The sequence below is a fragment of the Oryx dammah genome, unplaced genomic scaffold, assembly GCF_014754425.2.
Source record: "Oryx dammah isolate SB20612 unplaced genomic scaffold, SCBI_Odam_1.1 HiC_scaffold_6, whole genome shotgun sequence".
Classification (NCBI taxonomy): domain Eukaryota; kingdom Metazoa; phylum Chordata; class Mammalia; order Artiodactyla; family Bovidae; genus Oryx; species Oryx dammah.
The window spans coordinates 27698402-27725881 of NW_024070190.1; the positions used below are offsets into that span (position 1 = coordinate 27698402).

General features: G+C 39.9%; 1 protein-coding gene and 1 non-coding gene across 2 annotated transcripts in view; both read right to left on the bottom strand.

Moving 5' to 3' along the window:
* The window catches only part of LRMDA (leucine rich melanocyte differentiation associated), a 1143538-nt gene that overhangs the window by 193376 nt on the left and 922682 nt on the right, over positions 1 to 27480 (bottom strand). The window lies entirely within an intron of this gene.
* LOC120865534 lies at positions 145 to 249 on the bottom strand. The gene has a single exon (XR_005721441.1). It is a non-coding gene; the product is annotated as a U6 spliceosomal RNA (small nuclear RNA).

The following is a 27480-nucleotide window of genomic DNA, read 5'->3' on the forward strand; positions in this document are numbered from 1 at the left end:
TCCTGTCACAATCAGCATTCATGCAATTCTTTACACTGTAAACAGCTTATGAAGTTAGATTGTGTCATTCCTCCACTACACAAAAGAATTAGACTCAGCTCCTCAACCCAAAGATATCTTGGGTAAGTTCATCTTCTATTTTTTTAAAATATAGGATGCTTCAAGAATTTGCACATCATCCTTGGCCAAAAGCCATGATAATCTTTTCTGTGTCATTCCAATTTTACTATATGTATCGTTGAAGCAAGCATGGGAAGGTCTTACTGAGAGATGGAATGGTAAGTGGTAAAAATCACAGGTTTTGGAATCACACAGGGCAGCATAACTTTAAAAATCTCGGTTAAGAGAAGGTAGCACCTGAGGATTACCCGCGTATGTTCTGTGTAGGGATTATTCATCCCTTACCTCATCAGTTACAGTTGTTGGCACAAAGCGTACACTCAATAAATATTTATTGAACTAAATTATCTATCCTCATATTGAACAAATTTACTTTCACTTAAAGTGGGCTCCACAATCTCTTGGCAACCTGATTCTATTTCCCTGCAGTTTCTTTAAGGATGAATTCTGGGTTTGGGATATTGATGTCTTTGTCCCACCTCATCCATAAAGTCTTCCCTGACAACTCTAGTCTACCTACTCTCCTTTTTCTGACTCCCTGTTGTACTTATTCCAGGTTCCAGTCACTTTGGCACACATGTGATATCTTATCTTGCCATGGAAAATGCGTTTCATAAACACATCATCCTTCCCAGGAGCCTGTAAGTTCCTCAAGGGCAAAGGCCATATTTGGTATTTATTTTCTACGTCCCATGGCACACAGTGCAATATAGAGCCCATAGCAGACTCTGATAAAGGACCATTAAATTGAGTTGAATTTTAAGGACAGTTCTCCACTGTTAGTGAGGACTTTCTTTCAGAGAAGTATTGAAAGGCAGGATTGGCTATATTCATAGTTCATTTCACCAAGCTAAGCCCATAAGTCTCTACAGTTGATGTGTTAGTTAGGAAACAAAGAATCAAAAAGCAGCTGCTTACTTTCAACAAAGAAGAGATCGTATTTCAGCTGTGGATTGCAGGATTTCGTGTGTCAGTCACTCTTGACTCTTGGCCAAACCCTTTGGTGTTATCAGGAATAAAAAGCAACCCAGAGATATGTCAAATATCAATTTCCAATTACTTTCTTGAAACACATTTCTGCCACTTGGGAAAACTCCCAAGGGATCTGTAGCCCCTTATCAGCTGAGATTGGGTTTGTCTTTCAGTCAAACAGGTAACACTCGGCCATGCCCTGTTTAGCCTCGATATTACAGTGTCCTCCTCTGACACTCAGGTTCTCTTGCGAAGTCTTCAATATTGGCTTACCCTGTCATCGGAGACCTGGCCCCAGTATGGAAGGCCTGATATTATACCCTGAACCGTATGTGTCGGGGCAGAATGGGGATAATGCCAATCGCTATGGTGAGCCATTGCCACTAAGGTTTCCCAAGACTTAATTTGCATTGAGATGTTGAATGCAGGAACAAAGCCTCATGCAGGGCTTGTGTGTGTGTCTTCAGCTCGAGCCAAGCAGGGAAGAAACAAGAGAGTCTCGAAAAGTCTTCATTTTGATACTCAAAACACAGAACAACATTTCTACCCTCTCTGTCACAGAAGACAGGCCACAGACTAATTGAAAAAATCTTTGGTACTAGGGATGTTAAAACTGAGGATCTGCACAAAACCAGAAATCACATATCCCCTTTATTACAAAGTAATGGAACAGAATTTGGAAAAACCAGGAAACATTTCTGGGTCCATAAATCAGCCCAGTTGGAGGGAAACGCAAATGGCCAGCACCTGGAATGAGCCTTGGTCTGGAGCGGGAGAGCAGCCTAAAGCCCTGAACTGCGGGGCCAAGGCTCCAGACTGTGTGCACTGTGATTAATGACTTGAGTGAAAGGTCTTAGTTGAAGCTGAACAATTAACTTGTTCTCTCCACATCTCAGATCTCTCCACAGCATAACTATGTCTTCCCTGATTGTTCCTATTTACCAAAACGCAAGCCAGTCTGGGAAGCTTCGAACATGTCATCATCAGACTGTTTCTGACAATCGGGAGAGCCCTGGTGTTTGTCAGGACTACTTTCGTCAAATCATCTGTTTCGACTCTGCATGCAAGCCTCAACCTTTCAGTTCCTTTTCAAGTTTAAGAACCATCCAAATGAGGCAATGGCATTGGCCTCGATCCGTTAAAAAAAAAAAAAGTCCAGAGCTCAGAGGTTTGCAAATGGACAGCATATGGCCTGGCTTGTTTCTGGTCACTCCTCAAAAAGTTCTTAGGGAATTGAATGTCCATGAGATTAATGGTTCCCTCCTGTCTTGCCTTTATCCTCTGGAATAGGTTTCTCTAATCTCTTTCAGATCCTCTAAAGCATTTACATTAAACCAATCACTCCTCCCGAATCTACAACAGAGATTCTGATAAGACCTGTTAGAACCAAGAAGTCTCCACACCTCTCCCTGTTTCTCCAGGAGGTAAATCTGTAGATGGGAAAGAAAAGCAGGTAACCCCAGAATCTGATTCTGAATGTGTTAATACAAGTACCTAAGAGGGGTACCCCCATAGAATCCAGTTTCCTCATTTGATCTTCCAAATGTGCCCCCCATTAGGTAGGATTGCAATAGTACTCAGCGTGTTGCCTAACAACATCCACCCCATGGACCTGCCACGGGGCTGACCCCACTTCCCCTTTAGCCAATCCCATTTCCCTCAGTGAAGGCACCCTGTCTCCAGAAGACATCAAAAACAATAACACTAATAACAGAAGTGTCATCAGCCACAATAATATCATACATGTAAAGAGCGCTTACAATGGGCCAGAAACTCTTTAAAATAGTCTATTTGTATCAGCTCACACGGTCCTCACAACAACCTTACTAATGTAGGTATTATTATTATACCTATATTACAGAGAGGGAGATACAGAGTATCTTGCCCAAGGTCACAAAGCCATTAAGCGGTAAAGTGAGGATTCAAACACTGGTCTCATTCTTAAAACTATCCTATAGAGCAACTACATTCTCTAGAGGTATGGCGCCCAGGTACCACTGTAGATGAGGTTAGCAAAGCAATCCTTCTAGCATGACACTCCTGAGCAGTCAGGCCTGGTGAATCCTGTTTCTGCTACTCAGTGAGTAACCTCCAAAGAGTTCTGAGTCTCTGAGCCCTTGTTGGTCTCATCTGTGAAACTGGCATGATACAAAGAGCTGCCATGTAGGGTTTCAGTGAGGTTGGTGAGATAATGCTATATAGGACCTAGCACCGTTCCTAAACATGGCAGCTGAATAAAATGGAAGCTACAGAAATGCTTATCATTAATCAGATCAGCTCATACTGACTAAAGGAGCTGGAGAAGATGAGACAGAAATAATCACAGCTTGGAATGTGAATATGAAATGCAGGTCAAAGTGGTAACCCCAAAGAGACTAGGATACTAAAAAGTACTGATGAGGAATATCTACCTTCTTGGCCTGACTCAATTTATGTAGCCTCTGGCTTGGCTTATTCCCATGAACGAAAAAATTCTAATTTTAAAATACATACAACATTAAGAAGGAATGAACAGATGTCCAGACTGGGATAATTAGAATATTCTCCCTGAAATCCCTAGTCCAAAGGAAGAACGAGGCCTCCTGCATGGCCCGTGTGGCTGCCCCAGAGTCAAGCTTGAGCTACATCCTTCATTGCACGTTGCCTACATGTTCTTGCCGACCCCTGACACATCACATTCTTTGCATCAATAAGGACTGGTGCCAGAACACACTAAATTGCCTTTGACTACATTTAACTGATCTAGTATTTTTTTATGATTCTTTCTTGTTGCACCATTTTTCACTTTTGACTTTACAATTCTCTGCTGACTTTAAATAAAGCTTTTGCCAGACTACCCAAGGTGGTTTTTAATAGAGATTTAGGGGCTAGGTTGTGTTGTGGTTTGGATTCAGATTCTCCTGCAGCAATAAGGGGAAATTAACTAGGTGGTTTCATCTCAAGTGCCCATTTATACTCAGAATGGACAGAGAGCTTATCTTCTTCCAAGCTTTGTAATCATGACACTACAAAGTGATATTCAAGAAAGAAAAAAAATTAGGTAGCAATAGCTTCCACACCACAAAACCACTACACAGTGCCCCTGTAAACCCAGATGGCTGGAATGATATACAGGCAGCCCGGGATCACTTGCTGAGTGACAGGGAGGAATCTGACCACACTGCGTCCTCTGCCAAAGATGATGCTTGTTCTCCTTAAGACGAGGAACTCAAGTGACCCTACAGGAGTTACCCGAGCTTGCCTCCTGACACTGCTCCCTTCTCCCCGCTATCCCTGGGCCCCCCCCCCGCCCCCCACCCCCACCCCACCCGCTGCCTTCTGCCTGGAAGAAACACTGGGAGCCGGCAGGCCTTCAGTCACTAAAAAGGTGACATGACCAGCAAAGACCCCCAGTCGGATATGAAGTCAGTCCCCCAAACTAACATTTGTTTTTCAGAGAAGGATTACCTTGAGTTAATTACCTCTTGAAAATATAAAATTGATAAGTCAGTAAGAGTTTGCTTTTGTCTCATTATTCATTATTATCCAATGCCTGCTCCATTACAAATGAAGAGGGAAAAAAAAAAACATATGGTAAGTATTGAGAACAACAGCTTTAAAAATATCTGTGTACTCCTCATCAAGTTTAGAGATAAGTACATCTCTTGGGTTGTTTTTGTCTTTGCCTCTACCTACCACTGATGGGAAATGCAACTGAATTTGGGTTTTTAATTCCAGTAGTTTTCTTCATAGCTTTGCCACTTCTATAAGGACTCTTAAAATAATGTTTTACTTTGCATTTTTGAAGTTTAGGACAGTACACCGTATCATTCAGTGAGTTTTTTTTCTCGCAATTCTGTGCATGCATCCATGCTGAATATTACTCGACTTTACTTAATGAACCATTTGGGCTGTTTCCAGTTTTCTTGTCTCTTTTGTGTTTTGTTTTCCTACTACAGAAAATGCCATGCATAGAGGTCGCATTGATTTGAACGTGTACAGTAGCTTTTCCTAGGTTAGAACTTGGGGAGTAGAATCGTTGGATCTTAAGAGTTTGCATATATTCAAATTCACCAAACAATAACAAATTGTTTTGCAAAGCAGATACACTGACTCATGCTCCCACAAAAATAACTTGAGTTTCTGTTGCTCTACAGCTTTACAGCAGTTGGTATTACCAGGCTGTTTACATTTTGCTGAGCCAGTGAATACAAAATGTATCTTATAGTTTTAATTTACATTTCCAAATTTAATTTTTTATCATTATTAAGCAATTTTTGGATAGTTGGAAAATTCTTTGTTTAAAATAACCATGAAATGCAGTGTTTGTAAAGGATAGCTGAGATACTATGGCTACAGAGAAAGACACTGTGTACATAGATATAGAGGAGTCAATACCTCTCTGTCTATATCTGCCATTCACACTTAAAGCTACAGTCCATGGGCTAAATCTGTCCTGTCACTTACTTTAGAAAACACAGTTTTACTGGGACACAGCCACGCTTGTTTCCTTACATATTGCCTACAAATACTTTCATTCTACAATGGCAGACAAAGCTGAGTAGTTACAGCAGAGACCATCCGGCCTCCAAAGCCTAAAACACTCACTACAGCAAAAGTTTGCAACCCATAACTTAGAGCATGTCTATTTGCAGGCACAGACACCTTCGACACCAGATACATTCCCTTGAATCTGTTCCTCCCAAATGCCCTTCCTCAGAAATGGCTTCATCTTCCACAAAAGTACTCAGGCCCAAAACCTGGGAGTCATCTCACACTCTCCCTTCTCACTCACCACTTAGGAATAGCTAGTGGATACCACTCACGTGCTCAACTTTCTCCACACCATTTCTGTGAAGACCTCTTTCTCTACATCCACTGCCAGTCCTTTGCTCAAGCCTTACAATGTCTTAGGCCACCCTCCATCTCATGACCAAGCCCTTTGTGTGCCTGTTTCACAGCGCTTGTATACTTCATTGCATTTTGTCTGCTGTCTCCACCTAAACTGTAAGTTCCTTAAAAAAAAATAAAGTACCCTTGTCATTTCTGCACACAGTACAGTGCCTTGCACAGCAAATCCTTCATAATAACTGAATCTCCTACAGGCTTGTTAGTCCTCAGAAACCACAGAGGGCCTGACAAGAGAAGGTACTTGTGACCGCCATAACCCTAGTCAGCAGGGTTTGGAAACAGTCCCTGCTCTCTTAAATCTCCTGGCTGAGAGGACCTGTGAAAAGAGACTCCTTGTCGGTATCATTTAACGTAGTGGTCCTCCAATTGCTGTGTACTGATGAGTCATCAGAGCTCATTAATAATAACAGAAGCCAGAGTGTCACCCCAGGCTCACTGAATCAGAATCCCTGAAACAGGTTCAAACATCTTTACCTTATGGACATTCCCTAGGAGGTTCTTACATAGGCTTGAGAGGAACGTATCAATAAGAAAGGCTTCCTGAAAACACTCCCTTAGTTCTACCCCATCCTACCACATTGTATGTAAAGGATAGCAACAGTATATAGGACTCCTCCCCAAACCCTTTTGTTTGTGTATTGGAGCTTCCCTAAGCTTCTCCATTCCTCCATTCTCCTCCACTAGCTCAGAAGAAGCCTGATTTGAGGGGATAATTAATTGTATCCTTTTCTCAGGACTGAATTCTGGTTTTCATTGAATGGGCTGCGTTCCTGGTTAATGATAAGGTCCACTCCCTACATGGAGTGTTTTTACTGCTCAACACACCTAAAGTCAAGACTCTCTTGTTATATCCTGGTACCACTCCCTTTTATGTACCATTCCTTCTGGTACCTGCCTGCAGGAAGAGGCATGCAAACATTTGCACCATGTATATAAGAATGCTTATTTTAATTTTTACTGCACTCTTCATTTCCAACATATTACAGATCATTTAATATGTAAAAACAAATGTTAATAGGAGGGTTAGACTAACGACAATACCAATAAGATGCTTTTAGTATTTATTAGAGGTTTTTCTTATTAGGCTGAATTTTTTCCTAAATTGCATATGACCCATTATCATTATGCTTGGTGGATAATATAACAAAACAAAATTACCAGTCCATTTTACTCAAGGAGAAAGTCTAAGGTTCCTTGGGTTTTATAACACCAAGCATAGCACAAATTTAAGGAATTTTTCCAGTGCTGCACTTGGTGATTTTTAGGAGTCTATTTCCCCCAGAGGCATGTAAGTACTAAAATTGCATTGGATTGCGTTTTGCTCTCAGCGGGTGAGAAAGTGCATAGTCAATGGGTTATTTGCCATTCTTTATTTCCATTTTATGCAGTCACACAGAGGTATCTCTCAGGTGGTTGTTGAAGTTTACTAGACACTCAGGAGCCATCTCCTGCTTTCTCTAAATGGCATTTATAATCTATAACCAAAGGGGTCATCTATGAAGCCGTTGGTGCAGTACACTTACACTCTGCTTGTATAGGTCAGGTTACAGAGATCAGAGCCTTTGCTATGAGAGTTCAACAGAGGGAAAATTGCATCACATATCTAAGCAATATTTATAGAACCACAAACAGCAAAACAAGGTCTAACACAAGTGCTGAAAATGACAGAACATAGTATACACGAAATCAGTATATAGGGGGTAAAGACCTTCAGAATACACAGGTTCATAGTAACAAAGGGGCTACGAAAAAATCACCCCAGCGATTGTGTTGAACTTTTATCTGTATTAAAAGCACTACATTCTGTAAATGCAGTATTGCTCTGCTTTCTTTCAACTGGATATCTCCAATTAACCATCATTTTCATGCTTCACTACTACTCTGATAATTGATGCTCATCACAGGATGTCTGAGATACTGAAAAAGTCAGAAATGCTTTCTTGAACCATCAAGACACAGATTAGAATGTATTCAGTGTGGTTATTCTGTAAAGTGTATTTTATTGGGGGGAAGCATGGAACGGAAGAAAGAACATAGGCTTTGGGGGCAGACCTGGTTTAGATTTCATGAAGGACACTTATTAACACTGGGACCTTTGGTAAACTACACAGGATCTCTCTAAGCTTCGATTTCCTCGTATATAAAATGGGAATAACATCCAGCTTTAGGAGACATTTCCATCATTAAATGAGACCACAAACACATGGAAAACACCAACACAGTCCCTGGCTTTAAAGAAATCACTCAATCGGAGCTCTTAATGTGGACATTTCCCTTCCCATTCTCAATAATCAGTAAGCTATGCAAGATGCATGGACCTCTTTACTTTTTTCTATACATCTCTCTGTCTGAATATTTAATTCATATGAACAGCTCATTCTCCAAAAGTGGCAGAGTACAGACAGTTTAGAATGGATTCCCAACACTGGATTATTTACATTTGAATAAAAGCAACATTTTCTTTATTTTTTATTTTTAGACTTATTAATTTTTAATTTATTTTCTATTTTACTTTACAATACTGTATTCATTTTGCCATACATTGACATGAATCTGCCACAGATGTACATGAGTTCCCAATCTTGAGCCCCCCTCCTACCTCTTTCCCCATATCATCTCTCTGGGTCATCCCCGTGCACCAGCCCCAAGCATCCTGTATCCTGTATAGAACCTAGACTGGTGATTCGTTTCTTACATGAGAGTATACATGTTTCAATGCCATTCTCCCAAATCATCCCACCCTCTTCCTCTCCCACAGAGCCCAAAATCTGTTCTATATATCTGCGTCTCTTTTGCGGTCTCGCATACAGGGTTATCATTACCATCTTTCTAAATTCCATATATATGTGTTAGTATACTGTATTGGTGTTTTTCTTTCTGGCTTACTTCACTCTGTATAATAGACTCCAGTTTCATCCACCTCATTAGAATGGATTCAAATGTATTCTTTTTAATGGCTGAGTAATACTCCATTGTGTATATGTACCACAGCTTTCTTATCCATTCATCTGCTGATGGACATCCAGGTTGTTTCCATGTCCTGGCTATTATAAACAGTGCTGCGATGAACATTGGGGTACACGTGTCTCTTTCAATTCTGGTTTCCTCGGTGTGTATGCCCAGCAGTGGGATTGCTGGGGCATAAGGCAGTTCTATTTGCAATTTTTTAAGGAATCTCCACACTGTTTTCCATAGTGGCTGTACTAGTTTGCATTCCCACCAACAGTGTAAGAGGGTTCCCTTTTCTCCACACCCTTTCCAGCATTTATTGCTTGTAGACTTTTGGATCGCAGCCATTCTGACTGGTGTGAAATGGCATTTCATTGTGGTCTTGATTTGCATTTCTCTGATAATGAGTGATGTTGAACATCTTTTCATGTGTTTGTTAGCCATCTGTATGTCTTCTTTGGAGAAATGTCTATTTAGTTCTTTGGCCCATTTTTGGATTGGGTCGTTTATTTTTCTGGAATTGACCAGCATAAGTTGCTGAATAAAAGCAACATTTTCAAAGAAACTATTTATCACTGGCCTTGGGGAAATAAAATTTTCAGTCTCCAAAAATGGTAACAAATTACTCAAAGCTTCCATCTTCTTTAGATCCTTTATTATTTTCATTTTTATTATTACTACTTTTAAAATTATTTTATTTCATTATTTTACATGAGTAAATACTAGGACATTGCAATAAAAGTTTAGATACTGAGAAAGCTAGTTTTTTGGTCCCTCTACTCTTTTGCATGCTAATTTGGATCATCCCCTGATTGTTGAAATAACTATTGTCTAAGTTTTTATGTCCATCCTTCCAAAACTGCTTCTATGCATTTATACACATATATGTGCTTGAGTATACGTATGCATGATTTTGTGCTTTTAAATACAGAAATTTTGTCACAGTATACAAATATTTTGTACTCATACTGATTTTTGCTCAACTTTTAAAAATATTTTCATAATGTTCAATATCATGATTTACCTTACATTAACCATTCCATTCTTGATGGGAACATCAGAAAGTAGAAACAAACAAACAAACAAAAGCCAGTGACTTCTGTATACTAGCATTGTGCCATGCTTAGTTGCTTAGTCATGTCTGACTCTTTTGTGACATCATGCACTGCCAGCCTGCCAGGCTCCTCTGTCCATGGGGATTCTCTAGGTAAGAATACTGAAGTGGGTTGCCATGCCCTCCTCCAGGGAACCTTCCCAACCCAGGGATCGAACCTGGGTCTCCCACATTGCAGGTGGATTCTTTACTATCTGAGCCACCAGGGAAGCCCAGGAATACTGGAGAGGGTAACCTGTCCCTTCTCCAGGAGATCTTCCTGACCCAAGAATCTAATTGGGGTCTCCTGCATTGCAGGTTGATTCTTTACCAGTTGAGCTACCAGGGAAGCTCATATTAGCATTACATCTTACTTTATCACTGAATTCTCTCATTAGTCCTTCAGTCAGTTTGCTTGCGTTTCCAACTGTTAAAGCAAATAAAATAATCTATAAACATGACAGTTTTGCCATATGCTTTCCATTCTCATGCTTATTGTTTCTTTCTCTTGTTCAATTCCATTGGCCACTATTTCCAGTAAAATATTAAATAATAGTGGTGATCATAGATATCTTATCCTTACTTTAATGAGAATACCTCTTATGTTTACCTATTAAGTTTGATGTTGGCTTTTGGACTGAGATAGATACAATTTATTATCTTTAGGAGATATACATCTATTTTTGTATCCTTTTCACCTTATAAAATTATGGCTTTCCTCTTTAGATCTATTAAAAAGGTAAAATGAATGAATGGATATCCTAATATTGAAACTTCAATGCATACTTAGAATATATCTTAATTGATCATAATATTTTACTCTTCTGTTTATGTGGCTGGATTTGTTTATAATTATTTTATTTAGGATTTTTGCATCCATATTCATAACTGAGATGAATAACAATTATTTTTTCTCTGTAATTCATATCAATTCTTCTATAAAGATTTTATGCTCTTTATAAAAATAATTTGGAAGTACTTATTTCTCTATTCTCTGCAACAGTTTAAATAGACTTAGAATCATCACTGTGGTGTGTAGGAGCCAGCTTGCACTGACTCACAAGATCAGACTGTGTATATTTCTTCAAAGTCCACATTAAGTAATATTACATATGCAGCTTAAAATCAGTCATGGTGAAAATATTCATGCCACAGAAACTGCCACTCTACACACATGAGGGCATACCTCAATGGCCTAGTGGTTTTCCCCACTTTCTTCAATTTAACCCTAAATTTTGCAATAAGGAGCTCATGATCTGAGCCACAGTCAGCTCCAGATCTTGTTTTTGCTGACTGTATGCTAAGTCTCTTCAGTCGTGTCTGACTCTGTGCGACCCCATAGACGGCAGCCCACCAGGCTCCGCCGTCCCTAGGATTCTCCAGGCAAGAACACTGGAGTGGGTTGCCATTTCCTTCTCCAATGCAGGAAAGTGAAAAGTGAAAGTGAAGTCGCTCAGTCGTGTCCGACTCTTCGCGACCCCATGGACTGTAGCCCACCAGGCTCCTCCGTCCATGGGATTTTCCAGGCAAGAGTACTGGAGTAGGGTGCCATTGCCTTTTCTGCTGACTGTACAGAGCTTCTCATTTTTCAGCTGCAAAGAATATAATCAATATGATTTCAGTATTGAACATCTAGTGATGTCCATGTGTAGAGTTGTCTCTTGTGTTTTTGGAAGAGGGTGTTTGCTCTGACCAGTGCATTCTCTAAGCAAAACTCTGGTGGACTTTTCGCTGCTTCATTTTGTACTCCAAGGGCAAACTTACCTGTTACTCCAGGTATTTCTTGACTTCCTACTTTTGTATTCCAATCCTCTATGATGAAAAAGGACATCTTTCTCTCTTTTTTTGGTGTTAGTTCTAGAAGGTCTTATAGGTCTTCATAGAACTGATGAACTTCAGCTTCTTCAGTTAGTGGTTGTGGCATAGAATTGGACTACTGTGACGGGGAATGGTTTACCTTGGAAATGAACCTAGATCACTCTGTTGTTTTTGAGAATGCACTCAAAGTACTGCGTTTTGGACTCTTTTGCTGACTCTTGAGGGCTACTCCATTTCTTCTAAGTGATTCTTACCCATAGTAGTAGATATAATGGTCATCTGAATTAAATTTGCCCAGTCCCGTTCATTTTAGCTCACAGATTCCTAAAATGTCAATGCTCACTCTTGCCATCTCCTGCCTGATCACATCCAATTTACCTTGATTTAGGGATGTAATATTCCACGTTCCTACGCAATATTGTTCTTTAAAGCACTGGACTTAAATTTCACCACCAGAAATATCCACAACTGAATGTTATTTCTGCTTTGGTCAGTCTCTTCATTCTTTCTGAAACTACTTCTTTACTCTTCCCCAGTAGCATATTGGACATGTACTGACCCAGGGGGCTCATCTTTTGGTGTCATGTCTTTTTGTCTTTTCATACTGTTCATGGGGTTCTCAAGGCAAGAATCAGTTCAGTTCACTTCAGTCGCTCAGTCGTGTCTGACTCTTTGCAACCCCATGAATCGCAGCGCGCCAGGCCTCCCTATCCATCACCAACTCCCAGAGTTCACTCAGATTCATGTCCATCGAGTCAGTGATGCCATCCAGCCATCTTATCCTCTGTTGTCCCCTTCTCCTCCTGCCCCCAATCCCTCCCAGCATCAAGTCTTTTCCAATGAGTCAACACTTTGCATGAGGTGGCCAAAGTACTGGAGTTTCAGCTTTAGCATCATTCTTTCCAAAGAAATCCCAGGACTGATCTCCTTCAGAATGGACTGGTTGGATCTCCTTGCAGTCCAAGGGACTCTCAAGAGTCTTCTCCAACACCATAGTTCAAAAGCATCAATTCTTTGGCACTCAGCCTTCTTCACAGCCCAACTTTCACATCCATACATGACCACTGGAAAAACCATAGCCTTGACTAGACAGACCTTAGTTGGCAAAGTAATGTCTCTGCTTTTGAATATGCTATCTAGGTTGCAAGAATAGTGGCATGGTTTTACATTCCCTTCTCCAGATGACTACATATTGTCAGCAAGTTTGGAAAACTCAGCAGTGGCCACAGGACTGGAAAAGGTCAATTTTTATTCTAATCCCAAAGAAAGGCAATGTCAAAAAATGTTCAAACTACTGTACAATTGTACTCATTTCACATGCTAGCAAGGTAATTCTCAAGATAGATTTCAACAGTATGTGAACTGAGAACTTTCAGATATACAAGCTGGATTTAGAAAAGGCAGATGAACTTGAGATCACAGAGAAAGCAAGGGAATTCCAGAAAAACATCTACTTATGGTCTTCATTGACTATGCTAAAGCCTTTTACTGTGTGGATCATAACAAACTGTGGAAAATTCTGAAAGAGATGGGAATACCAGACCACTTTTCTTGCTTCCTGAGAAACCCATATGCAGGTCAAGGAGCAACAGTTAGAGCCAAACATGGAACAACAGACTGGTTCCAAATTGAGAAAGGAGTATGCGAAGGCTGTATACTGTTACCCTGCTTATTTAACTTCTATGTACATCATGTGAAATGTCAGGATGCCTGAAGCAAAAGCTGGAATCAAAATTTCCAGCAGAAACATAAAACCTCAGATATGCAGATAGATACCACTCTAAAGGCAGAAAGCGAAAAGGAATTAAAAAGCCTCTTGATGAGGGTGAAAGAGGAGAGTAACAAAGCTGGCTTAAAAGTCAACATTCAATAAACAAAGAACATGGCATCTGGTCCTACCACTTTATGGCAAATAGACACAGAAAAAATGGAAACAGTGACAGATCTTATTTTCTTGGGCTCAAAACCCCAGTGACTGCAGCCACAAAATCAAAAGATGCTTGTTCCTTGGAAGAAAAGCTATGACAACCCTAGAAAGCATATTAAAAAGCAGAGACATCATTTTGTGGACAAAGGTCCATATGTGAAAGCTATAGTTTTTCTGGTAATCATATATGGATGCAAGAGTTGGCCCATAAAGAATGCTGAGCACCGAAGAACTGATCCTTTCAAAATGTGGTGTTGGAGAAGACTCTTGAGAGTCCCTTGGACTGCTAGGAGTCAAACCAGTCAATCCTAAAGGAAACCAACCCTGAATACTCACTGGAGGACTGATGCTGAAGCTCCAATATTCTGGCCACCTGATGCAAAGAGCTGACTCATTAGAAAAGACACTGATGCTGGGAAAGATTGAAGGCAAGAGAAGAAGGGGATGACAGAGGATGAAATGGTTGGATCGCATCAATGAACATGAGTCTGAGCAAACTCCTGGAGATGTTGAAGGACAGGGAAGCCTGGTGTGCTGCAGTTCATGTCTGACTCTGTTAAGAGTCAGACACAACTGATGGTCAACAAGCTGGGAAAGACTGAAGGCAGAAGGAGAAGGTGGTGACAGAGGATGAGACGGCTGGATGGCATCACTGACTCAAGGGACGTGAGTCTGAGCAAACCTCCAGGAGATAGTGAAGGACAGGGAAACCTGGTGTGTTGCAATCCATAGGGTCGCAAAGAGTGGGACAGGACTTAGTGATGAACAACAACAATACATGTGAGGGGAGAGGTGTTTGTTTTGTGTGTGTCCATGTGTATGAGTTCACAGAGACTCTGTTGTTAAATACTTAAACGAGCACTACTCAGTATCTTCTAATGTTTGATAAAATTTCTCTGTAAAATTATCTAAACTTGTGCTTTTTGGGGGGTGGTAATAGGTCCTTAAAATTTTAATTAAATTTTACTTAATTTAGAAATCAATATGCTTCAATTTTCATCTCTTCTGGAGTCAGTTTTGGGGAATTACATATTTCTAGAAAATTTCCACTTGGTCCAGATTTTCAGACATTTGCACAGGATTGAGCAAAGTTAGTTCTTATGATTCTTTTAATTTTCTATTCTTTTTGTGGCTTTTAATTTTTTATCTACATATAAGCAAATATATATTTGCATTATGTTTAATTTCCTTGAATATGTTAGTGACTTCTAAAATTTATCTTTTGTTTTATTCATTATACTGTTTATTACAGTATTATTACATATTTACAAATTTCTTCCTGTTCATTAACTTTAAAAATTCATTTCTCCCACTTTCTTTCAGTTTACTTAGCTGAGTGCTTATGTCAGATGCTTAATTTATCTTTTAGACTGTTACCCTTTTTACAAAAATACATGTACTTAAAGCTGTTTTCTACTGAGAATGGTCTTAGATCTATCTCATAGGTTCTTATAGGTAATGATTTCATCATCATATTTCTCTGGCTATTCTATAGTTTGAGCTTGCATATTAACTTTGACTTCAGATTTAGTAGTGTTAGAAACTTTCTGGATGAAAGGGCTTTTATAATCTGATTTTCTTATTAATTTATAGTTTTAATACTTTGTGCCCAGAGTTTTTTGTACTACCTCTTCCCTGGAATTTACTGAAATTTTGCTTATGAGCAATTGTATTACTGTGGAAGACTACAATTGACCAAAGTGGTCAGAGCACTATTTTGGGTCCCACAAGCTCTTCTAGAATTTTGCCACACCCCATCAAGAGGCAGAATTTATTTTTTCTTCCCATAAACTTGAGCAGGTTTTCTGTGACTATCTTGACGAACAGAATGTAGCTAAAATAATGCTACATGACTTCGAAGACATAGATTGTAAAAGATGATATGGTTTTTGCCTGACTCTCACTCTCTCATAATTTCTTTTGCTCTTAAAACTTAACCACTACAAGGAGGTGTTCCAAGGCCAAACTAGGCTACAAAGGAAGACCACACAAAGAAGAACTTAGGTGCCCAGTAAACAGTCATTATCATCTGCCAAGCAAGTGAGTACACGAGTTTTCAGATGATTCCAGCTCCCAGACTTCAAGCCTGCTGTGAGGTACCAGACATTATAGAGCAGAGATAAGTCATTCCTGTTGTCCTGTCTTGGAATTCCTTACCCTCAAAATCTGTGAACATAACAGACTACAGTCTTGTGCCACTAAATGACTCCTCTGATTCACTTAAGGCTCTTATGTTTGAATGTTACCTTGTGATATTTAGATCGTAGCCACTGCTCTCTTTCTGTACCAGCCTTTTTTAAACTTTTCTGAATTAATTTACTTCCTTTTCTCTCTATAACATAGAGAATTGGACCTTTATGATCCAATCTGAAAATCTTTTAAATAGATTAATCAAGCACATTTATATTTTTTCCTGTTGCAGACATGCTGGGCCTTAGTTCCATCACGTTATATTTTATAAAAGTGAAACTAAGTTGTGACAAGCATCTTCTGCCTTGCAAATCCCAAAATATTTAATATCTAGTCTGTTACAGAAAAAGTTTGCTAATCCTTGACGTAAATCATAATATTGGCTGCAAATAATGCTGTGTTTACTGCTATCTTTATTATTCTCACTTTTGCTTTTTTTGCTGTTATAGTACATCTTATCACTTTGGCTAGTATCTCAAGGGAAATATAGAATATTCCTTACTTGCCTCTTCAGGGAGTTTAATTAGAATATTTTCAGTCTTTTATTCTTCTCTCTGCAGGTTGCTGTAGGTTTCTGAGATAATCTTTATCAAGTTGGGGAAATTACCATCTATTCCCTATTTGCTAAGAGATGTGTGCCAAAATGGTTATTAAATTAATAGGTTTCTCCCTCCCTTCCTTCCTTCTCTTCTTCCTTCTTTCCTTCCTTCTTTGTTTGATTTCTTCCTTCCTTCCCTTTCTTTTGCATCTATTATCACGATCATATGTAATCTATTTCCCCTTTTAATATTCCAATATGACAACCTTACTGATACATTCTAATAGTAAATATCCTTTTAATTTTGAGGTAAATATTGCTTGGTCATAAGTAGTATTTTTTAATACATTATTAAATTTTATTGTTAATTTCTCATTGAGGATCCTTTTACACACATTTGTAAAAGAGATTGACCTACAGTTTCATTCATGACTCAATTTGTGGATAGCTTTTGGGATTATTCCATATATTCTTTTTATAAAGAATGTTCATTCTGTTTGCTGTTTAACAAGATGTACATATTGTGAAGTTTATTGTCCATTACTTGTAATTTCCTATGGAAAATACACTAAAGATTTCATCTATGATTGTAACTGTCAGTTTTATCTAGTATTTCTAGATGTTTTTGCCTCATGTATTTCAATACCATGTTTTTACATGCATTGAGATTCACAATTGTTACAGCTTCCCATTAGTTCTTCTTACTTATATAAAATATCCCTCTTCATCATTTCAATAATTGTCTTCAGCCCTATTTTGTGATATTAACATTGTTATTCCTGGGTTATTATCATGTATCAACTTTGGGGGTTTTGTGGGGTTTTTTGAAATTCCAGTATTTTTCAAGTGTCCTATGTCACTTTATCATATATATCTTTTTAATGAAGCATTTTATTTTATATTTTCTTTTTTTTTAACCAAATCTATGAGTACTCTGTCATTTAATTGACCCATTCCCACTCATTATGGCTATTACATTTGTGCCAACTCTTGTGATCTTACTTATTCTTCCAGTCACTCATACTTAACTGCTCTGGCTTGGAGATAGCTTTGTTGAGCTATTCCTGAACTAAAGATGGGGAAGGCATATAAATAGGTTGACCTGTGTAACTACCCACTGAAGAGAGCTACCTTGTTTGTTGCTATGAAACTTCCAGTGGTTCCCTGTGCTTAGTGAGTTCCTGGAGCTAGTCTTACATTTTAAAGCTCTCTTGCATTTATTTTAGGCTGTGGTTAAACCTTTCAATTATATCCATCTTACACAAAGTCTACATAGTTTCTGCTCAACAACAGAATTGCTTCTTGTTTTCAGTTAGTTGTCGGTTAGAGTTTTTTTAAATTCTCACATAGGGAGCAGTGTAAAGTAGTATATCTTTTCCACCATATTTGCTAATGCCTTAAAATTACTTCCTGCCTCAGTCACAGTAAATGGCCTACAAGATGCTACAGGTTCTGACCTCTGATACTGTTCTGACTTCATCTCCACTCCCTGCAATCCACCTTTCCCTGTTGGATTATACTTTACTCAGCCACACTGGCTCATAAAGATCTATTTCATGTGGACCAGGCATGCTCCTATCTCAAGACTTTGCACTTATTCTTTCTTTTGCCTGAATAATTTTCCTCTCAGATCATCTCAAGTCCCCGACTCTCACCTTAAAGTTGTTACTTCAATGCCACTTCTTCAGTGATGGCTTCTCTGCTATCAAGTCTCAAATTACCAATACATACTCCCTTATCTCCTTTGCCTGATTTTCTTTTCATCATATACTTAACTCTAACAAATTCAGGGGTAGGGAGGGGGAGCTTTTCTTTCTTTCTTTTTTTTAATCTTAGTTATTGTCAACTACAAATTGGCAATTGCCAAGAGCACTGCCAGTGACTGAACAACATTTTGCCATCTACCTCTGTGGAGACTGTGCTGCTGCACTGAGGACCTTCAACACCCCCTGAGGGAGTTCAGGGTGGAGTGAAACACTCTGTGGTCCAGGGAATCTGTGGAACAGGTCTTTAGATAGTTAGATAATTTCAGGAACTGATTTCATGATCCCAATCCCAATCTCTTCATATCTAAAAAGCACTAAATCCCTTCATGATGACATCAGTTCCTCCTGACTAGCAGAAATTTTGTAAAATGAGTGCTTAATTATACTGAATTCCCCCTTCATCAAAATCTTATATATTGACCTTCCCCTACTGCCTCTTTCGAGCAGTCTCTCAGAGCTATCTAAGGTGCTGTCTCCCAGGCTGCAGTCCTCATCTAGCCCTAAATGAAACTTAACTCACAACTCTCAAGCTGTGCATTTTTAGTCAACATTATCAATCCTTTTTCTCACCAGAATGTGATTTCCCTGAAGACTGAAATTTTTGTCTGATTTATTTGTCCCTCTATCCCTAATGTTTAGAACAGTGTTTGAAATAAAGTATATGATCCATTTTGTTGTAGTTTCTAAGTTGATCCAATTCTTTTGCAACTCCACGGACTATAGCCCACCAGCCTCTTCTGTCCATGGGATTTCCCACCCAAGAATACTGGAGTAGGTGGCCATTTCCTTCTCCAGAGGATCTTCCTGACCCAGGGATTGAAGCTGTGTCTCCTGTATTTGAAACCATTTACCTCAAATTGGGACTTGAACCCATGTGGCTGGGACTCGAATTCAGCCAAAACCCACAGTACCTGGTTTCAGGACCTAATGAAGCTCAGGTTCTTGATATCTCATTGCAGAAAGAATTCACTGAGAGACAAAGGGATAGGTAAGAAATTGATTTACTCAGATTCAGAGAGAAGCACACTTCAGACAAGAGTGTAAGCCTTGTAGAGGGCCAGTGCAGCTGTGAAATGTGGCACGGTTAGTTTTTGTGGGTTGGGTAATTTTATATGCTAATGAGTGGGAGGATTATTCCAACTATTTTGGGGAAGGGGTGGAGATTTCCAGGAATTGAGCCACTGCCAACTTGCTCTTTTGACAGTGCCTCCTCGGAACTTTCACGGTGTCTCTGGGTGTGTCACTTAGCTTGCTGATTGAGGATCAAGGTCTAATCAAAGTTGTATAGTCTGCCATCTTCAACACATTTGATTCTAGTATTGTGTCCTTGGGTTTTGTCATTCTTTCAAATCTTGTGCCCTTCCCCGTTCCCTCCTGTATACACTGGCAGGTGGATTCTTTACCACTAGGCCACCAGGAAAGCCCATATGACTCATAGACACTTGTTTAATTAACTAATAGATTTCTAGGGACTCAGAATAAGAAAAGGAGGCTGTCGAACATGTCAGTATGCTGTTTTAATTCTTCCTGTGCTTTACAATCTCCCAGATATATGCCTGCACTCACTGCCCTGACTAACCTGTTCTCCAGGGGATTTCAGCTATTTGATTTGTACACTTACGAGGTAAGTTCTAGGAAGATTCCAAGGAAGCAGATGAAGAAAGGGAGAAATCAGACATGAAAAGATCTCTATTGAGTAAAAAAACAAAGTTGTGCGGGAGAATGGTTATATGGGCTTCTTTAATCAAAAACAAAGAAAGGGACAGCATCTTATCCGCTTTGACTCTCCTTGATTTGGAAAAAACTGATGAGGTAGAGCAAGATAAATAAAGGAATAAAGAGCTAATCCACAAAGGAGAACACTGTTTTATTGCTCTTACACAGATGTCTGTCCTTACAACACAGGATTTTTTTTTTTTTTTTTTCAGGGAGGGTGGGAATAGGGGTAAAAGAGCAACAATTTAAATTGGAATCTCCAGGCAGTCTTTGTTTGGGAATTAGCATTGCATTATTTTCCTGGCTCCCCACCCCCTCTTGTCTTTTAGTTGAGAAACATTTGCCCTGGAACAGTACACAGAGTTTGCATTAGCATCCCTGAGGATAGAACTTTGACCCCACAGACTAAGGAAGCTACAAATGGAAAATTCCAAGTTGCTATACTCTTTTTATTTTCATGCTAATGCTTCTACAGAGAGTATTTAAAGAAACAGATGCACAAGAATAAAAAGAGTCCAGGACTAAGAACTCCTCTGACAACCGAGGAGTGTTTTTCCAGCATGGTCTTATATCTGTTTGTTCCTGCAGAAGTGCAGAGGGGTCAAGGTGAAACCCTGGTTTCATTTTATTAAAAAAGCTGAACTAGCATAGACAAGAAGAACTCTGGATCTGTGTTTCAAATCCTGGTCAGATTTGAAAGTTGTGTTAAGTTTCATTTCACTTCCTTCAGGCTACACTATTCAACTCTCAAAGATGGATGAGCACACCCTTCAGTAAAAGGCACTGGGGAATAAGGATTTCTCAGTCTCCCTTGCCAGTCCACACCTGATCTCAACAATACTCACCCTTTCCTTAGAGCCAACCCTAAATGGCACACAGTGTACTTCCAGTCCATCAGCTACTTTCCTCATATTCTGTACAACAACAATTACAGAAAAAAAAAGCTTCTCATTTTTTTTTTTAAAGAATAACTTTATCCTGGGATTAAATTCTCAAATTGAAGACATATCAGAGCACTACACTCTGCAAAGCCAAATACTCTCAACATTCTTCTTCTGATATACAAACAAAACATTTTACTTCACCACAGGCATGCCCCACAGGGCAGCAGCATCAGAAAGGTAGAATTCTAACTAGCCCCTGCTTCAAGGTTGCTTGTCACATTTATTCCTCACCTGGATTATGGCCAGAGATTAAACAAGAACTCCACTTGGTCTCTCCCCAAGTTCTCTTTAACAATGTGAAACAGCTTTCCTCCAGGATTCCTCCAAGTTTGTCAACTATACAAATTGTTTCATTCCAGTGGTTGCTTTAGAATTTTTATATTCAAAGTGTACGGGACCAACAATTGGGCAGACATGTAAGAGCAGAGAAGTAGGGGATGGAAGATTTATCCTGAAATTGTGTTTCTGTATTAAACACATGTTTGTGTCTCAGTTTCTAGGTATCTATGAGATGACTTGGAGAAAGAGGTCTTAGACATTTAGAAGCAGAGAATGGAAGGAATAAAGCCCTTTCTTTAGCAGTGGCCACTCCATGTGATAAGACAAACCTGGCTTTCTCCTCTCACCTATTTGCTTTCCACTCAGTTCCTACCTTCATCCGAGGCCACTGCCCCATACTTCATCCTCACTCAGCTCTCCCTTCCCTGCACTCTTGGATCTAGCTTAACCACTGCCTTCCACGGGTACGAGTTTCCTTCTCCAATTAGACTACAGGATTCCTGAAGGCAGAGCTCATAGCATCTTTTGCACTTCCCACAACCTCAAGCACAGGGTTCCTCTCGAAAAACCCATGACTGGCTGACTGATTGAAGAAACAGAAATAGGCCCCTGCAGTGACCCGAAGCATACGGAATTCTGATTAAGGGAACCGAGAAGGCAGAAAGCCCAATTCCACACCCTTCATAAAGTACGCACATCCCAACAAATCCCAAGTTATTGGAAAAGTAACAGCCCCGTCCCCTGACCAACCCCAACCAAGAATTTCATTAGTATGGATAAAGACCCAGAGCAGTAAATATTAATGGCTGGAAGGGGGAACAGGAGGACAGAAGGCTGAACCAAGCAGGTGTTCACTCACTCAATTTCAATCCACTTGCAGCCAACAACGTCATCGTTTGGCCTTCTTGAGCTCGCAGACAGGCCATTTTTCATGATTTTACCATTTCTGGCCAAATGCAAACTTTTTAATTAAATGGACCACACAATTCCAGATGTTTGTTTATTTGTTCCAAAAAAGGTTGTAAAAGCTCTACATGAGGAAAAAACCTGAGGCAGTGGTAAAGTTTTCTATGAGATGAGGAAACAAATGAGTGGGAAGACCTCAGCCTGGGAAGTTAAGGTTGGGCAGAGCTCTCAGCAGAACGATCTAGACCAAAAGCATTGGCTTCAAAGAGCTCTCCTTCCAGAAACCCAAGATTTGGGAATAAGACACCCTGGGCCTTTATTAGTTTTTATAAGAATGTAGCTCATCTTGAGCCAAAGGTCCAAACGAGAACACATTTTTGCGGCTGCCCTGCCTGCTTCTTATATGTTTGTTCCTGTTGCCATGAGCTCCACTACATTAATTTCGGCAGTCTTCCATTTAACAGGCCAGATTACAGCTCATGGCTGAGTGACAGTGGGGAATCCTGCAAGAGAGAAGGGAGAGGGGATACAGGCAGAGACTTCAGCTTCCCATGAATCAGGCTGGCCTCGTTGCAGCTGTCTGTTCTCTGGTACCCTCTACCTCTGAGTATACTCAGTCATTAAGTCAGCCAATTTCATTTGTTACAGAAGGGTTCTTATATTCCTTCCTCTCTTCGCCAGCCACTCCATCCTGCAGCATCAAATGCTCGATTATTTCACTATTACCCTAATTGATTCTGTACTTTTAAATTTTGGTTTCAAAAGCAATATCAGAAATACTTTGAATAACATAGGAAGGAAAAGTGTTGATTGTCCATTTTCTCTGATACCCAAGCCGGGGATACCCTGAAATCAAACCTTTAGCAACCTCAAACCACAACTCCACCGTGGCCATAAGTTTCCCTTTACATCGCCCCCACCCCTGCTCCACTGGCAGTGTTCTGGCCCCAGCTGGGCTCCCCATCTGTTACCAGTTGTTTCCTAAATTACCTGTGCTTGAAACCTGCTCTTTAGAGGCAGTCACGTAACTTGGTGTCAAGAAATCCAAAGCCTCTAAAACTGGGCCACACTCCCTTCAAGGCAATCCCACAATGGCCTTCTCGAGTCCTGGCTCTTTTCTTTCCAATCCCCTTACACACTCCTTGCAGATTAATAACCACAGAGCAGAGCTTTAAATCAAATCTAGATTTAAATTCTACCTGTTCAAGGCCTGTCCTAACACAAACTCATTCTACATAAGAAAACTTATTTCTGAATTTTTCAAAACTGGGTCCCTGCCTCCAATGAGTTCTATCTATCCTCAGGTTTTCTTTACCCATTTTCTTTTTCTGGAATGTCCTTCTTCTGTCTTCCACCTTTAGCTGTCCTTCAAAGCTCAAGGCCAACACCTAAACAGTCATACCTAACTACTCTAGCCTTTACTGATTTTCTTTTCTAAGCATTTTTAACACTTGTGGTCTTTACCAAGTAAGGCGACCTTTAATTATATATCTGTTTTGTTGGCATTGCTTCATTTTTGATATATCCTTAATCAAACTATAAATTCTTCCAAGACATATACCATGTTCTCTGTTTCTAAGTTCTCCATTTACCCTAACTAACATATACTTTGTTCACAGTGGATAAAAAATAAAGACATACTGGAGGACTCCTTGAATGCTGGTGCTCAGGGCAAGATTTGTCATCTCAGGAGTCACACCTGACCACATCCCAGCTCTTCCCTTGCAATGGAAGGCAGAAAAACCAGCCCACATCTTCAAAACTTCAGGACATTTCATCTCCAACTGTCAATTCCAGACCCTCCTTTGAAAAAAAAAAAATAGAGGGCCGTATTTTTGCCACTATTTTTACTTGGTCTATCTGTTGGTGGAAGGGTTATCCTTTTGACTTCTCATCCTACAGAAGTAAGGATTATTACTGTTGGGAGTGTGGAGCAAGATTCCATTTTCCCCTCCTTGCTTTGCTTCTGGAATGAAAGAACCAAGTCCATAGCCCCTTTGTGTCTATGAGTGCACCACAGTTCTGCCCAAAGAGTAGAAATAAAGCAATCACAGAGACTGCAAATGAAAAATCATCCTTGGAGAAAAAGGATAGGAAATGGACCCCTATGGATTTCAAATGCTTAAAGGAGGTTGCTTCAAGTTCCTGGCTAAAGTCCATGCCAGTCCTGGTAATAGTCTAACAGATTCATCCATCTTCAGATTCCACTTGGCTTGTTCTTCCATCACTGACAGCTTCCCAGACAGCGAGAGCACACATGCACATCTATCTATATATATGCGGAAGTTTTAATCTACACCACCCTCCATTCCAATCCACCCAGCCTTGCTCTGCACAGAGTGAAGCTATTGACCCTGCAAAGCAGCAGGGAGATGAATTTGATGACCCAGACTAGAGTTTTTAAACCATTTCAGCAAGGTCTAGAATCAAAGGAAAGTACAATTTATTCAGCACTTAGTAAAGTCCTGTTACTTAGGTACAGAGCGCACACACTGAAAATAGACTCCTGCTGCCACACAGATAAAATAAACCTGTCAACCACTACTGTCAAATCACTAGTCACCTCGATTAAATAAAGGAAACTTAAGCATCTCTCAGCATCTGAGACTTTTACCAAGATTCTAAGCCCATGAAAGCATTATGAAGGGAAGAAAAAACTAAAGTGAGGGCTTCTGTTGAAAATGTCATCAGAGGAACGTATTTTACATAATTAGAAAATGCTAATAATAGCTCTGCACAGGGAACCAACACACTCTGCCCCCACACATAGAGGGCAAAGCCAGAGCACACAGAATCTGAGACAGGGGAGCCGAGACTATGCAGTTGTTTAGCAGGACCCACAGACCAACCATGTCCTCGGGGAGGGGTGCTCCCACAGCAATTGCCAAGTTTTCATTTTCTTTTTCAGTTTTCTTCTCTCTGTCTCTCTTTTTCTCCCTCTCCCTCTGCTACTATCCCTACTCACCTCTTTGTTTCTTTTTATCCACAGCTTTCATCTACTTTCCATAGGGGAAAGCTGGATCCATCATGCTTCTCTGAACCTTCAATGAATCAATCACATTTTCTGAGAAATCATCTGATGGTTAGCTCCCTTGAAAAACTAATCAAAATATTCTGGGAGAACAGAAGGCCCCAAACAAACAGGTCACCTTGGTTATGAGTCTAATCTTAGGTGAGAGCTACCTGGCAGAGTCAGCATAACCATGGGATTGCTTATACCATCTTTTTAAATGGTCAGTGAAAACCAACAAGCAATAGGCAAGAAGACTTCTTGTTGCTGAACTGGTAAGAGTTCAGCAAATAAATATACCTATTTCCCTTGAGTCTTTGTTATTATTCTGTGTAGATTCCATTTATAATGATCAAGTCTACTTAAGCCTTCACATTCCCTGTGGGTTGACCTTAGCAAGATGGTAGAAATATGAAAAATAGAAAAAGGATTTTAAATTGTCTGAAGGAGAAAGACTGTTTTCAAATCCTATAAGCTAAAACAAATTGTGATGAAGTTTGGTTATCAAGCAGCCCCATCTTGAGCTTTCCTGGAAGCATTCTGCTTGGTGGCATACAGTTTTTGTGGCCAACATCTCCCCATCCCAAACATCTTCACCTATGTTGACACATCTTCATTTATATCCATTTAATTTTCCTCTGATTCATTTCACTTTGGCTTATTTCAATAGTTAAAGCAAAACTCTCTGCATTTATGACTTCTGTGAAAATGTGTTTTATGATATCTCAAGCTAAAACTGTTTAAAAAATAAAAATAAAAAATGCCTGCAGTTTTTCTTTCTGTCTTTTTCTTCTTTTTTGGATGACACTCATTGAGCTGCTTCATGGAGAAATACAGAAAAATCAATTGCTAAGCATAAAATGCAATGCACATTAAGGAAACTGCAAATGATAACTAATTATGATAAGCTGCCATGTAAATCACTCTGTGACAGTCCCAGCAATCAATTCCCAATACAAATAGACCAAGCCCCTGCTTGGAGAAGAGGACGAGCTTTTACAACTGTGTCAATAAAAATAATGGCAAGGTTTCCACCAACTCATAGAAGTAGGGTGTCATCATCCCCAAGCAAGTTTTCAGAACAGGTTCCTCTCAGCTTCTTGCTCTCTTTCATACTTTTAAGGTCCAGTGTGTAATATGACAAGCTAACTATGGTACATCTTCCGGGTTGTTTAATCACTGGGAGGTGGGGGTAGTAATAATTCAGGGTTGTTCACTAGTTTTGCAGCTACTTTGCAAAATGGGTGTGTGCATACAACTGGAATGAGACCCTCACCATGATAACTGTTGGCAAGGTAGGATTACGGTAGACGTGCCGACTTGTCTCTTTTAATTGGGCACTGCCACTATCCACTCCAGAGGTTTTCTCTACAGATCAGAGGAGAAACTAGAATCTACATTTCCCAAAATCCCCTCTGTGCGTGGTTCTTGGTTAGAGTGGGCCAAAGAGAGAGACAGTATGATTTGGAAATCCAGAAAGAAGGGGCAGGGCAACATGTGGGTAGTCCATAAAGTCTGAAGAACTGAGTGCTGCAGACTGATAAAGTAGGAGACGCCCAAGGATTTCTGAGATGCACAGAAATGGTCCATCAAGCTCTTAAGAATCACAGGTCTCAGATCTGAGACTCGGGGTCACACATGCCCTGTCAGTCCTTTCCTGCACGTGTAAGCCTCTCATTCCTTACATTAAAGTCTTTCGTAATTTGAATAGTGTGCATGAAATTTTCCTTGTCTGAATTCAGACTGGTACCAGAGCATTTTCCTCTTTGGCTTTTCAAACTGTCTCTGCTTCTGCATGTATAGATTCGTAATTTTTTTATAAAAGGGTGTCAGAAAGGCGTAACAGGCAATTCTTTTGACAGAACAGGCAAGGATGCCATACTTTGTCACGGCCTTCACACAGGCTTTGGGAATGCACCCCTGACAGCGGACAGCTCCAGGCTGTGCCTTTTCCTGTACGTTCTCTCCTCTTTCCCCCAGCACAATGCCACAGTGAGTCCTGCATCTGCTTCACGCATCCTGTGTAAAGGACAAATAACTGGGATGGCCTGGGATCCAAGGACACAGAGTCTGGATATTTTCCTTTCCTGTGTTGCTGAGTGATTCAGTGTTTCCTAACAATTGTTGGGGGTGTCTTCCTCTGTTAAATGAGAACAGTAATATTTACCCTCCGCACCTTATTGGGTGTATTGATGGTCTCTGCTCTAAATAGAAATGTTTTCCCGAAATACACACTGGTTAATAAAGATGCAAATTCTACTTCTAATAGCTACTAGATAGAAAGTAGCAATATATAGCTTTCGGGGGTACATCCTATGGCCAGGATATATTGAAAGAGACATTTCTCTCACAAACATTTCAA